Source organism: Canis lupus, chromosome 19 (assembly GCF_011100685.1).
Source record: "Canis lupus familiaris isolate Mischka breed German Shepherd chromosome 19, alternate assembly UU_Cfam_GSD_1.0, whole genome shotgun sequence".
Taxonomy (NCBI): Eukaryota; Metazoa; Chordata; class Mammalia; order Carnivora; family Canidae; genus Canis; species Canis lupus.
In genome coordinates, this window is record NC_049240.1 from 18,042,934 (window position 1) to 18,056,810 (window position 13,877).

Sequence of the window (13,877 nt, forward strand, 5' to 3'; positions counted from 1 at the left end):
ATTGTTTCTTGTGTTTATTTTAGCCATTCTGAAAAGTGTGAGGCGATACCTCATTGCAGTTTTGATTTGTATTTCCCCGATGATTAATGATGGTAAGCATCTTTTTATGTCTGTTGGCCATCTATATGTCTTCTTTGGAGAAATACCTATTCACATCTTCTGCCCATTTTATTTGGATTGTTTGTTTTTTGAGAGTTGAACCGTATAACTTCTTTACATATTTTGGAATCAAACCCATTATTGAACATGTCATTTGCAAGTGTCTTTTCCCAGTCAGTAGGTTATCTTTAGTTTTGTTGTTTCCTTTGCTATGCAGAAGCTTTATATTTTGATGTAGTCCTAGGAGTTTATTTTTGCTTTTGTTTTCCTTGCCTTTAGGAGTCAGATATAGAAAAATGTTGCTATGAAAGAAAAATTACTACCTGTACTCTCTACTAGGAGTTGTATGGTTTCAGGTCTCACATTTAGATTCTTCATCCCTTTTGAGTTTATTTTTGTGCATGTAAGAAAGTGGTCCAGTTTCATTCTTTTGCATGTGGCTGTCTAGTTTTCCCAACATCATTTGTTGAAGAAACTGTCTCTCCCATTGTATATTCTTGCCTCCTTTGTTAGAGATCAACTGACCTATAATTGTGGGTTTCTTTCTGGACTCTCTATTCTGTTCTATTGATCTATGTATTTGTTTTTGTGCCAACATGATAGTGTTTTGATTACTACAGCTTTGTAGTATATCTTGAAATCTGGAATTGTGACACCTACAGAATTCATTTATCAGTTCTAGTAGCTTTTGATGAAGTATCTAGGGTCTTCTATATATAATATTATGTCATCTGCAAATATTGAAAGTTTTACTTCTTTCTTACCAACCTGGATGCCTTTTATTTCTTTTTGTTGGCTAACTGCTGTGACTAGGACTTCTAGTACTATGTTGAATAAAAGTAGTAATAGTAGACATCCTTGCCTTGTTCTCAACCTTAGGGGAAAAACTCAGTTTTTCACCACTGAGTATGATGTTAGCTGTGGGCTTTTCATATATGTCCATTATTATGTTGAGGTATGTTCCCTCTAAACCTACTTAGTTGGGGGGTTTTCTCATGAATGGATATTGTACTTTGTCAAATGCTTTTTTCTGCGTCTATTGAAATGATTATATTTTTTTATCCTTTCTCTTGGTATGATGTATCACATTGATTGAGTTGCCAATAGTGAACTATGCTGGCATCCTGGGAATAAATCCTACTCGATCATAGTGAATGATTTTTTTTTTTTAATGTACTGTTGGGATTTGGTTTCCTAATATTCTGTTGAGCATTTTTATATCTATGTTCATCACTGAGACTGATTTGTAGTTCTCTTTTGCAGTGTCTTTAACTGGTTTTGGGATCAAAGTAATGCTGGCCTCATGGAATGAATTTAGAAGCTTTCCTTCCTTTTCTATGTTTTGGAATATTTTGAAAGCATAGATCTTATCTTAACTCTTCTTTAAATGTTAGACAGAATCCACCTGTGAAGCTGTTTTTTTGGGGGGGAGTTTTTTGATTACCAATTCAATCTCATTGCTGGTAATACATCTATTTTCAAATCATCTATTTCTTTCTGATTTGGTTTTGGGAGATTATAGGTTTCTAGGAATTCATCCATTTCTTTGAAGTTGTCCAATTTGTTGGCATATAATTTTTCATAATCTCTTACAATCCTTTTACTGTAGTGTCAGTGTTATTTCCACTTTTTTGTGTCTGATTTTATTTATGTCCTTTTTTTTTTTTTTAATGCATCTGGCTAAAGTTTTCTTAATTTTGTTGATGTTTTTAAAGAATCAGGTCCTGTGGGATGCCTGGGTGGTTCAGTGGTTGAGCATCTGCCTTTGGCTCAGGGAGTGGTCCCGGAGTCTCAGGATTGAATCCCATATTGGGCTCCCCTCGAAGAGCCTGCTTCTCCCTCTGCCTATGTCTCTGCCTCTCTCTGTGTCTCTCATGAATAAATAAATAAAATCTTAAAGAACAAAGTAAAGAATAAGGTCCTGGTTTCATTGATCTGTTCTGTTGTTGTTTAGTTTCTATTTTGTTTATTTCTCATCTAATCTTTATTATTTTCTTCCTTCTACTAGTTTTGGGTTTTGTTTGTCCTTTTTCTAGCTCTTTTGGGTATAAAGTTAGGTTGTTTATTTGAGATTTTTCTTGTTTCTTGAGGTAGACCTGTATTGTCATAAACTTCCCCCTTAGAACAGTTTTTGCTGCATCCAAAGATTTTGGACCACTGTGTTTTCATTCTCATTTGTCTCCATGTATTTTTTAATTTCCTCTTTGATTTCCTGATTGACCCATTCATTCTTTAATAGCATGTTACTTAACCTCTGTGGATTTGTGTTCTTTCCAGATTTTTTCTTGTGGTTGATTTCTAGTTTCATAGCATTGTAATCAGAAAAGATATATGAATGACTTTAATCTTTTTAAATTTGTTCAGACTAGACTTGTGTCCTGATACGTGATCTATTCTGGAGAATGTTCCATGTGCACCTATTAGTTTTTTTTAAAGATTTTATTTATTCATGAGAGACATAGAGAGAGAGAGAGAGAGAGAGAGAGAGAGAGAGGCGCAGAGACACAGGCAGAGGGAGAAGCAAGCTCCATGCAGGGAGCCTGATATGGGACTCGATCCCAGGACTCCAGCATCATGCCCTGGGCTGAAGGCAGGTGCTAAACCATTGAGCCACCCAGGGATCTCCACTTGACTATTAATTAGTTCCTTTGTTATTTACTGCTTTGTATTTGGGTGCTCTTGTGTTAGGTGCATATATATTAACTGTTGTATCTTGCTGGATTGTCCCCTTTATGACTATATAGTGTCCTTCTTTGTCTTGTTACAGTCTTTGTTTTAAACTCTATTTTGTCTGATATAAGTATTGCTACCTTGGCTTTCTTTTGACATCCATTGTATGACAAATGCTTCTCCATCCTCTCACTTTCAATTTGCATCCTCTCACTTTCAATTGCACTTTCAATTTCAATTTCTTTAGGCCTGAAAGGAGTCTCTTGTATGCAGCATGTAGTTGAGTCTTGTTTTTTTTTAATCATTCCATCAACCTATGTCTTTTGATTGGAGTGTTTAGTCCATTTACATTCTTTTTTTAAAAGAAGATTTTATTTATTTATTCATGAAAGACACAGAGAGAGGCAGAGGCACAGGCAGAGGGAGAAGCAGGCTCCATGCAGGAAAACCCATGTGGGACTTGATCCCGGGACTCTAGGATCATGTCCTGTGCCAAAGGCAGACACTCAACTGCTGAGCCACCCAGGCGTCCCTAGTCCATTTACATTCAAATAATTACTGATAGGTATATACTTTTTGCCATTTTGCCACTTGTTTAATGGCTGTTTTGTGGTTCTTTTCTGTTCCTTTCTTCTCTTGCTCTTTTCTCTCATGATTAGCTTGTTTTCTTTAGTGACATACTTCGATTCTTGTCTCTTTATTTTTTTGCGTATTACTGGTTTTTTATTTGTCATTAATCATTTGGTTTGTATATAAGATCTCCTGCATATCAAAGTCTATATTAAGTTGATGGTCACTTATGTTTGAACCCATTCTTTACCCCTTTCCTCAAGATGCTTTAGGTATATGACGTCATATTTTATATCCTTTTATTTTGTGAGTCCCTTTACTGATTTTTGTAGATATACTTATTTTTACTGCTTTTGTGCTTCCACTTTTCTTCTACTTACTGTCTTTCCTCTCCACTCAAAGAATTCTCTTTAACGTTTCTTGTAAGGCTGGTTTAATGGTTGTGAATTCCTTAATTTTAGTTTGGGAAATTCATAATCTCTCCTATTCTGAATGATAGCATTGCTGGATAGAGTATTCTTGGTTGCAAGTTTTTTCTTTTCAGCATTTAAAATATATCATGACATTCTCCTGGTCTAAAAAATTTCTGCTGCAAAATCAGCTGATAATCTTTGGGGCTTCCCTTGTATGTTACAATTTTCTTTTGCTGCTTTAAAAAATCTCTCTTTATCACTATTTTTGCCATATTAATTACTATATGTCTTGGTGTGGACATCTTTGGGTTAAATTTGTTAGGGGCTCTCTGTGCCTCCTGGACCTGGATTTGATTCCTTTCCCAGATTAAGTTTCCAGCTCTTTTCTCTTCAAATAAATTCTCTGCTCCCTTTTCCCTCTCCCCTCCTTCTGAGATCCCTATAACATGAATGTTATTACACTTGATGGTGTTTCTGAGTTCCCTAAGTCTATTTTCATTTTCTATTATTTTTTCCCCCTCTTACCTGCTTAGCTTGATTGCTTTCTATTACTTCGTCCTTCAGGTTGCGGATGCATTCTTCTGCTTCCTCTAGTCTACTAGTCTACTACTCTGCTCTAGTCTACTAGTCTACTACTACTAATTTCAGTTATTGAGCTCTTTATTTCTGACTGGTTCTTTTTTATGTTTTCAATCTCTTTGTAAAGAGTCTCACTGAGAGACTCTTAACAAAGAGTCTTAAGTCCAGTAGGTTTCTCTTTTAAATTCTCTATCAAGCATACTACTTTGTGTCACTTAGTTCTCTTGCTGTGATTCTGTCCTGTCCTTTCATTTGGGGCATATTCCTCTTTGTTCTCATTTTAACTCTATGCCTATTTCTATATGTTAAGAAAGTCAGCTACATCTCTTGCTCTTGAAAGCAGTAGCCTTATGAAGAGGAGGTCTCATAATGCTGTGCAGGGCAGTGTCCCAGTTCACCAGAACTTGGTGCTTCAGGGGTGTCTTCTATGTGCCTTGTGTGTGCCCTGCTGTTGTGGCTGAGCCACTCTTTCCTTTGATCCAGCTGTCTGCAATGGCTCTCTTTGTTGTGGGCAGTGTTTCTTTCTTGTGCTGTTGGTGGGCTGCTCTGGGGATGCCTTAGGCTTGAGTTGAGTCAGACCAGGCATTTGCCAGAAATGTAGTAGCACTGAACCTCAGGACACTTTCCCTCTTTTGTCCCCTAAAAAGCCATTGTTGGTGGGTGGGGCCTGCAGTCAGACCAGCTCTCTGTTCCAAGCCTGCTGCTAGGGATACAGTCTGACTGGTATGTGTGTGATTAATTTCCCCTCTCCCTGAGGCAGGAGTGACTTTGAAGTGGTGCTGGCCCCTGGAGGCTGCTTGTACACTGCCAGGTTTGTGGCATAACTTAAGATGGGCTCTGGCCAAGATAGTGGAGGGGTTGTATCCACAGAAGCCAGCAGGACAGGCAGGTGTTAGCAAGGTTTGTGCTGACCTGCGGTGGGAGGAGACCTTGAGCTGAGGCCTGGCTGAAGTGGTGTGTCTGCAGCGCAACACATGGGTGGGGCACACTGTTAGCAAGTTAGGTGGAGGGTGTCAACACAGTGCCATGTTCTTAAGCTAGGAGATAGGAGAGGGAAAATGGTACCAGCCAAATTCTTTGTTCCTGGAGATGTCCCCCCAACCCCGGCAAATAGTGATACTGAAGTATTAAAAGTCAATGAATAAAGTAAGAATCCATAAGTCTACAGTGGTAACCATAAGAAAAAAATGGCTCTCTACTATAAAGTAGTATTATTTTCCAAAAATATATCCATACCTAAATTTCTTAAGAGTCTCTTATTATCAGAAATCAAATATAGCAGGATCAGTATGATGAAAGAAATAAAAACTTAATAATTTGTGTGTTAGAAACTCTCTGAACCCTCTCAAAAGCTTTCTGACCTAATATTTTTCTTTCTCACAACTGTAACAGTCCAGGGTTTTCTTCCTAAGCTACTTCTACTCTTTAACCCATTCAGGCTATCTTTCCTAACAATAGCCTTACCTCATTCTGAGCCTCCGTAATGTTACTCACTGAAATACTGAAATGGGAGTGTATGTAGCTTTAATTATGCTGCCTTAATACAATGTATACTTTGACACTGAACATAAGAACCAGAAAGGACCCTAGAGATCATCTAGCATAATATTTCTGGAGGAGTGGAATGACTCCAACAACCTGAAATGTTTTTAGATGATACATGGATACATTAAATAAATAATATTAAAATTTTATTCCCTTTTCAATTCCCCGATATTCAAGGATTATTTTTTAGTTATCCAAATTTACTTTATCTGTATATCACTTATTTTTTGCATTTTAAAATTAAAATTCAATTAATTAACATATAGTGTGTTATTAGTTTCAGAAGTAGAATTTAGTGCTTCATCAGTTGTATATAACACCCAGTGTTCATTAGATCACGTGTCCTCCTTAATGCCCACCACCCTGTTACCCCTTTCCTAAATTTATTTCCTATGGTTAAGAGTCTCTTATGGTTTGTCTCCCTCTCTGAATACATTTTATTTTATTTTTCCCTCCCTTCCTCTATGCTCCTCTGTTTATTTTTTTAAATTCCACATATGAGTGAAATTATATAACTGTCTTTCTCTGATTGACTTATTTTGCTTAAAATAATAACCTCTAGTTCCACCCGCATCACTGGAAATGTCAAGACTTGACTTTTTTGATGGCTAAATAATATTCCATTGTATATATTAAATTTCTTTTTTAGAGATTATTTCAAATTCACATTAAAGTTGTAAGAATAGGGGCACCTGGTTGGCTCAGTTAAGTGTCTGCCTTCAGCTCAGGTTGTGATTCTTAGCGTCCTGGGATTGAGTCCTGTATCTGGCTCCCTGCTCCATGGGGCGCTTGCTCCTTCCTCTGTCTCTACCTCCCTCCCTCTCTGTCTCTCATGAATAAGTAAATAAAATCTTAAAAAAAAAAAAAAAAGTTGTAAGAATAAGAGTACACAGAACTCCTACATAACCTTTATTCAAATTCACCTATTATTAACATTTTACCCTTTCTGCATTATCTTTGTTCTTGTGCTCTGTGGTTCTCTCTCTGTTTTTTTTGTTTTTTTTTTCATGTATTTGGGGGGGCACATAACACTTGCTAATCTTGTTTCACTTAGAGCTCTCTGCAAAGATCACACTTAACTTGCATTTAATAGCAATGTTTTGTTCTCATTGTATTTAATTTTTACCATTGTTTTTATTTATGGCAAGCATCCCTTTTAGGGAGATATAAATGATTCTTATTCATTAAATTTACTGAAGTGTTTAAATATTAATTGAAGAAAAATATAAAGTAAATAGTAGTAAAATGGTATATGAATATGGTATATTCATGATGATGCACAGGGAAAATCTTAATTCTTAATTGTAAAATCTTAAGTCTTAATTTTCCAATACATGATTGTACTTGCCATGGCAGGCTAAATATTGCTGGCCGATAAGATTACCTCTGCTATGCCCCCACTTCCTCCTCCTCACCTAACCTTTGCTCTATTGTTCTGGGTGTACAGCAAAAATTAGTTTAGTCTCCTCCCACACTTCCTCTTTCCTGCCTCTCTTCTATTCAATAAGTATTTACTGAGCACTTAATATGGCCAGAAGATTAAAAGCACAATGACACATTAGTGAACAAAAACAATTAAGAAATCCTGATTCAAAAATTCTAGCTTAGCAGTTATTTAATATTAAAATAATATGATGTAAATAAATGTTATATGAACCAGTAAAATATAAGAACATGACTGTTATAAGAACATGACTATGTCTATAAAAACCAAGGCAAATGCTTAGGAAAATTCAATGAAGGCGAATAACTAAAATAACTATTTTGGTATAAACAGAACATCTGTAAAAGAATGAGGAAACTCAGAGTGCCCTAAGTTCTCACTATATAAAAGTCAAACACTGAAATCAATACAGTGAAGTTTAGTATCATGGAACTCCAGTCAGTGGATTATTCTCAAAGAAACTCATTTGCCCTGAAACAAATGAATAGCAAATTAACGCATATTTAAATGTCTATATTAGGGACTCCTGGGTGGCTCAGTGGCTGAGCATCTGCCTTTGGCTCAGGGCATGATCCTGGAGTTCCAGGATCGAGTTCCACATCAGGCTCCCTGCATGGAGCCTGCTTCTCCCTCTGCCTGTGTCTCTGCCTCTCTCTCTGTGTCTGTCATGAATAAATAAATAAAATCTTAAAAAAAAAAAAAAAGAAATCTTTGAAAAACATTTAAAAGTCTATATTAAAGGAAAATCATTAAATTTTACCTAAGATATAATAATAATTTTTCTTTTGATTTTTTTTTTTCAGCTAACTATTGGCTATCAACCAGCAGCTACCTGAAAATTACCAACCTGGAAATCTTGACACATTAAAAATTACTGGTGAAAAAGAAAAATGGTAGAACCACTATAGAAGGTAACAAGGCACCATCTATCCAAATTATAAAAGCATGTACCCTTTAGCACAGTAATAGTACTCCCAACTTTAGAACCTATACAACTACAAAATAACACTTGAGTAAGGATGTTAGTAATGGCAAAAGACTGGCAACTGTCTAAGTGTCTGCTAATAGGGGACTATAAGTATGTAGTTCTGTGCATATGCAACCTACAAAAGGATGCGGAAAATACCCATATACTGAAAAAGAAAGTTCTCCAAGATATGGTACTAAATGAAAAAAGCAAAGCACTTGACAGCATATGCATAGTTTCCTACATCTTATATTTTTGGGGAATATGGGTATTGTAAACAAACAAATATACATATTTGCTTGTATTAGAACATTAGAAGAAGAAAGACTAATAAACAAATGAGGTGAGGGAGACAAGAATGGGATGCAAAAGTGGGCGTAAAGTATCACTATATATATCTTTCTACAGATTTGATCTTTGAACATTTAATATATATTACCAATTCAAAATATCTTAACAAATATTCTTTAGAAGTATAGAGAATAATGAAATTTATTTCTTTGCTCTCTATTAGTCATAAAATAGCTTATTTTATATATTACAGTCTCTAATTGCAATTAACTTTATATGTTTCACCTCTAGCTGAGCTCCAATTTCTTTGAATTTTTTTCTATACTAATATAGCTGTGGCTGGTCTCTTTATTTAAAAAACAAAACAAAACAAAAACCCTAAGAGGACTTTTGGTGGTGACAGAATGCAGATTTCCTGTCTGTCTCCACCAACAAGACAACTTCTTAAATATGTAAACAAAGGTAAAATGATTTGCTATGAGTTTTTACTTCAAGCTGTACTTTTTCACCCTCTCCTTTACAAAAAGCATGACGTTTTCCACAGTATGCATTCAGTTCATTAATGGGGTGTGGGTGGCATAGAAGATAACGTGATTGTTCGAAAAATAAAATCAACTGTATTTTTTTTAATATAGTAGGTTTAAGAATATCACATTTAGTCCCCAATGTCTGGGGATGAGATGGAATATTATCAAATATCTTTAGAGACTATATGTAGTCTTCTACATAGTAGAAGTAGTACTTCTTCCATGAACCTCAATGGTTGTTATGGACAAGCCCTGGATCCCAGGTCAGGTTCCCAAAACCTAAATCTCTGGAAGCAAATGTAAATAAACACTTTTTGTTAGTCTCTAACTTTCCTACCACCACTAAGTCACTAGGTGTGTTTGTGTTTATACATGTGTGGTTACATATACTTCTTTCTACTGCAAATTATTATGATTGAGTAGACAATATAAAAATGAATGGAAGTACTGTTGTACTCCATTTGAGAAATGAACAAGGGCATGCCTATTCCTTATATTGAGGCCAGCCATCAACCAAAGATTGGACAATTCTTTCGATTCATCTGAAAAAAAAAAACCCTTTAGTGTCAATACAAATTACCAAATAGAAATTAGTAAATATCCATCAGAAAAGTTTAAAATAACCACCTGAATTTCTAGATGTGTTAACTGAGGCTTAGCCAATATAATAAATTACCAACAGTCACATCTAAGAAATGAATTCAGAGCTTCATGTTACGGAGTATTTTACCAAAATAATTTTACATATTGTGATTACTTTTTTATTAACTGATTTAATTCACCAATATAGAAATAATTTTATATAATCCTACCTCCTACAAAGTAGAACTTTCCTTTAATATTTGTGAAGGTAAAAAAAAAAAAAAACCCACAAAATTTCTAATGTCCTTTTTTTTTTTAAATGATTTTATTTATTTATTTATAGAGACACACAGAGAGAGAGAGAGAGAGAGAGAGAGAGAGAGAGAGATACAGGCAGAGGCACAGGCAGAGGGAGAAGCAAGCTCCATGCAGGGAGCCTGATGTGGGACTTGATCTAGGGTCCCCAGGATCAAACCCCGGGCTGCAGGCGGCGCTAAACCGCTGCGCCACCGGGTCTGCCCCTCTAATGTCCTTCTATGATGAAACAGGACTATTTTCCATTTCTTTATATCATGAAATCAGCATATTGTCTCCATGAACACTTTTAAGGAATGTTTGGTTTACCATGTTCGAAAGTCCCCAAGTCAATGTCTAAAGCCTCTTATTTCTCTTATTAGTAACTCAAACGAGTAAGACAAACTCTCCCTATAAACACTATAAACATCTATGGGGCTATTCATTTGAAGAAACTCCTGTCAAAATGAAACTCCTGTCAAGATTAAAAAAATCCATGCTTGAGAGCAGGGTTTCTCAACTTCAGATCTGACGTTGGGACTGGATGATACTTTGTTGTCAGAGCTCTCCTGTACGTTATATGTAAGTTGTTCAGAACTATCTGTGGCCTCTACCTATTGGAAGTCAGTATCGGGCAGCCCAGGTGGCTCAGCGGGTTTACCGCCGCCTTCAGTCCAGGGCCTGATCCTGGAGTCCCCGGATCGAGTCCCACATCGAGCTCCCTGCATGGAGCCTGCTTCTCCCTCTGCCTGTGTCTCTGCCTCTCTCTCTGTGTGTGTCTCTCATGAATAAATAAATAAATAATCTTAAAAAAAAAAAAAAAGGAAGTCAGTATCATCCATCCATTTGTGACAACCACACTGTCTTCAGATACTGCCAAATGTTAGGGGGTGGGATGGGGAGAAAAATTGTCAGGTTGAGAACCACAGAAGGTTATAAAATCCTTATTAGCAGAAATCTTTAAGAAAAGAACAGATAATCAACTTCCTAGATAGTTCAGACATTCACTGCTTGATGAAGAAGCTGGTTTGAACTGGTTTTGTTTGGTTTAGAATTTTCTGAGGTTTTTCTTTTTGTTATTCTTTGTACCTATAATCCTATCCTTCTAAATCTTGATGCAGAATTAGAATTCTTACATTTTTGTATTTTTTAAAGAAATGTCCTAAAAAAAAAAAAAAAAGAAATGTCCTAAAAAAATAAGTTGAATTACCAGTACACCCATCACTATATGTGCTCAAATCAGGCCCAAAGTTGGAGGTTGTGAGGAGCTATATGTGGAAACTAAAACTGAAATCCAGGTGATTAGCAATTTAATTATGATATACCTGCTTGATTCATCAGCATTATTATTTTCCTCAAAGATTGAACTGGTGATGATTTTGCAAGCTATTACAAACTGTTTATAACTAGATTTTTTTTTTTTTTAAACTGGACATGAGGCTGCAGTATACTAAAGGCTATCACTAATGCAGAGGGAAGTTTTAATCCCAGTGGAGATTGTCTGGGTAAGTGAGCAAAGACTCTAGCTGACAGCACAGATAATACAATTCAGTTCCAGGCCAAAGCACTGTATTTGTTTTTGTTGTTTTTCTCCTATCCTATCAGCAGCCTGTCTCCATGGATTTGTCTGGGAAAATGATAAATAGTAAAGCAAGCAACCTTCTCCGTGCATGTAAATCATCTTCCTAGCAAAGACCACAAGCTTTAGAATGACCATTTTTTAAAATGTGCATTTATATGTAAATTACTCAAAACCAATGAATATAAATGTAACAAGATGCACAAAGATAAGTATTTACACAGAGCCTTAATTCCTTGAAGTTCAGAACACATTAGAGAAAAAAATAACAATCATCAAATATATATAAATATGTGAAACAGAAAATACAAATATGTGAATGACTCCTCATCAGCCCCTGGCAACTAAATTATAGTGGATTAATTACAAATCAGATTTGACCACCAAAGGCCATTTATATATAAACCTTTTGAAATCTAATATTCAGATTATCCTCTAAATCCAAGAAACAGATTCTAAAGATACCATACATGTACTTACTAACTTTATCAAAAGTAAGTGGCAAATTCCTTCCGCAAAATATAAATATCAAGAAAATAAAGCACGTAGGAAAAATCTAATAAACAGAGTTTCTTTACCCTAGCGACATTTTGGAAGGACCTTTAAAACACTGGAAACAAACAAAAAAAATGTTAATGTTTGAGAAACAGATAAAAGAGAACTAAAAAAATTTTCTATTCTCTATTGAAGTTTCTATCCTCCATATTTTGTAACTTTTAGCCAACCATTTAAACAAAAAGAAAAGAAACTGAAATCTGAATAATGAACATAATTATATTTAGGTATCATTTAAGTCCTGTGAAACTTAGACTATCAAAAAAAAATCACATCCTTAAATCAAGAACTATATTGGGCAGTATTACTGCCTGATATAGAGAGCACCAATATGAAACACTCACATTAACTTAAAAGAGGACTGTATCAATGTCTAAATTTTAATCTCAGTGAACTGAGGAGCACATAAAACAAACAAAAATTAATAATGTAGCTCATCGTGTTTTTTTCTCTATCTCCTTATCTGTCTTTAGAAGGACTGTATATTCTTTTTGACAATTATAGAAAATAGCTAAATATCAACATTAAGATACATTTATTTAAAAAAGACTTTATTTATTTGAGAACAAGATTGAATATACCTGAGCAGAGGGAGGGACAGGTAGAGAGAGAGAGAGAGAGAAGAATGAATCTCAAGCAGGCTCCATGCTGAGTGTGGAGCCCAATGTGGGGCTCAATCCCAAGGCCCTGAGATCATGATCTGAGCTGAAATCAAGAGTCAGATATTTACCTGACTGAGCCACCCAACCACCCCTAAGATACATTTTAATTTAATGTTTTCAAAACCAAGGAGGAAGATATTCCATTCCAAGGGAGGTTCTAAATAATTTAGTAGGAGTCCAGGGCCCAAAATTAATTAATTAATTAATTCATTCATTCATTCATTCATTCATTTATGCAATACATATAAATTTATAGAAATTTTTGGTATTAAGGAATAGTATTCATAAGGTCCTTGTATTATAATAATTATAATAAGAACTAACATTTATATCATGTTTAAATATGTACAAAACATCTTCACTATATATTATAATTGATGTTTTACTCTTTCCTGGCTTCATAATCTACTATAAAAGGGGAAAAGTTAAATTTGTGGTAAGAAGTAGGAATGGGAGGCAGCCATAGGGAGTCATTTGAAAGTTACAGAATTAAATACACTACTTAAAGTTAAGTTTCCTAATTTTTCGAGACTAATGCTCTTTTTCATAAGTCACCACAAGATTTTAATATATAATCTTTATTAGAAATGCTACTTCTTTCACTGCCCTGTGGCTTCTCAGCTTTTCATCAAATAAAAAGCTTAATGAGTCCTTTTCATTGTCTTATTAAAAGTAAAATCTGAAGGCTATTCACAAATTTAGTTGTCTATGCTAACCAGATAATATAAAATTCTATACTGAATCAGAACACAGGGTTCATAGATCACATATCCTCAAATCATGGTGAAAACAATACATTATTTCTTAATGCTTTAAAAAAAGAAAACATTAATGAAGCAAAGTATTCATTCTTAGAACTAAACATGTGAATTTAGAAGAACTAGAAGAGAATCTTATGTTAAGGGCTGCAAAATGAAGTTATCTCAATTTCCTGGCTAACATGGCATGCTAATCCTGATTAATGATATGAACAAAATAGATTACAGTGATAAAAGTATCATATAACATCCCAGTTTTTTCATCAATTGACTAATGTAATAAAGATCTTCTTTGGGTAATTCCTGTATGTACAAAACTCTTATTTAAAATTTTTTGAATCA

The 13,877-nt window shown here is 35.0% G+C and overlaps 1 protein-coding gene and 1 long non-coding RNA gene across 8 annotated transcripts in view; one reads left to right on the plus strand and one right to left on the minus strand.

The window, feature by feature from the left end:
* The window catches only part of LOC119877275, a 61,481-nt gene extending 53,249 nt beyond the window's left edge, over nucleotides 1-8,232 (plus strand). Inside the window, exon 4 of the long non-coding RNA XR_005373960.1 lies at nucleotides 8,124-8,232. This is a non-coding gene — a long non-coding RNA (uncharacterized LOC119877275). The remainder of the gene's footprint in view (nucleotides 1-8,123) is intronic.
* SPATA5 (spermatogenesis associated 5) overlaps nucleotides 1-13,877 on the minus strand; it is a 351,344-nt gene that overhangs the window by 203,292 nt on the left and 134,175 nt on the right. The gene's annotated exons all lie outside the window — the stretch shown is intronic.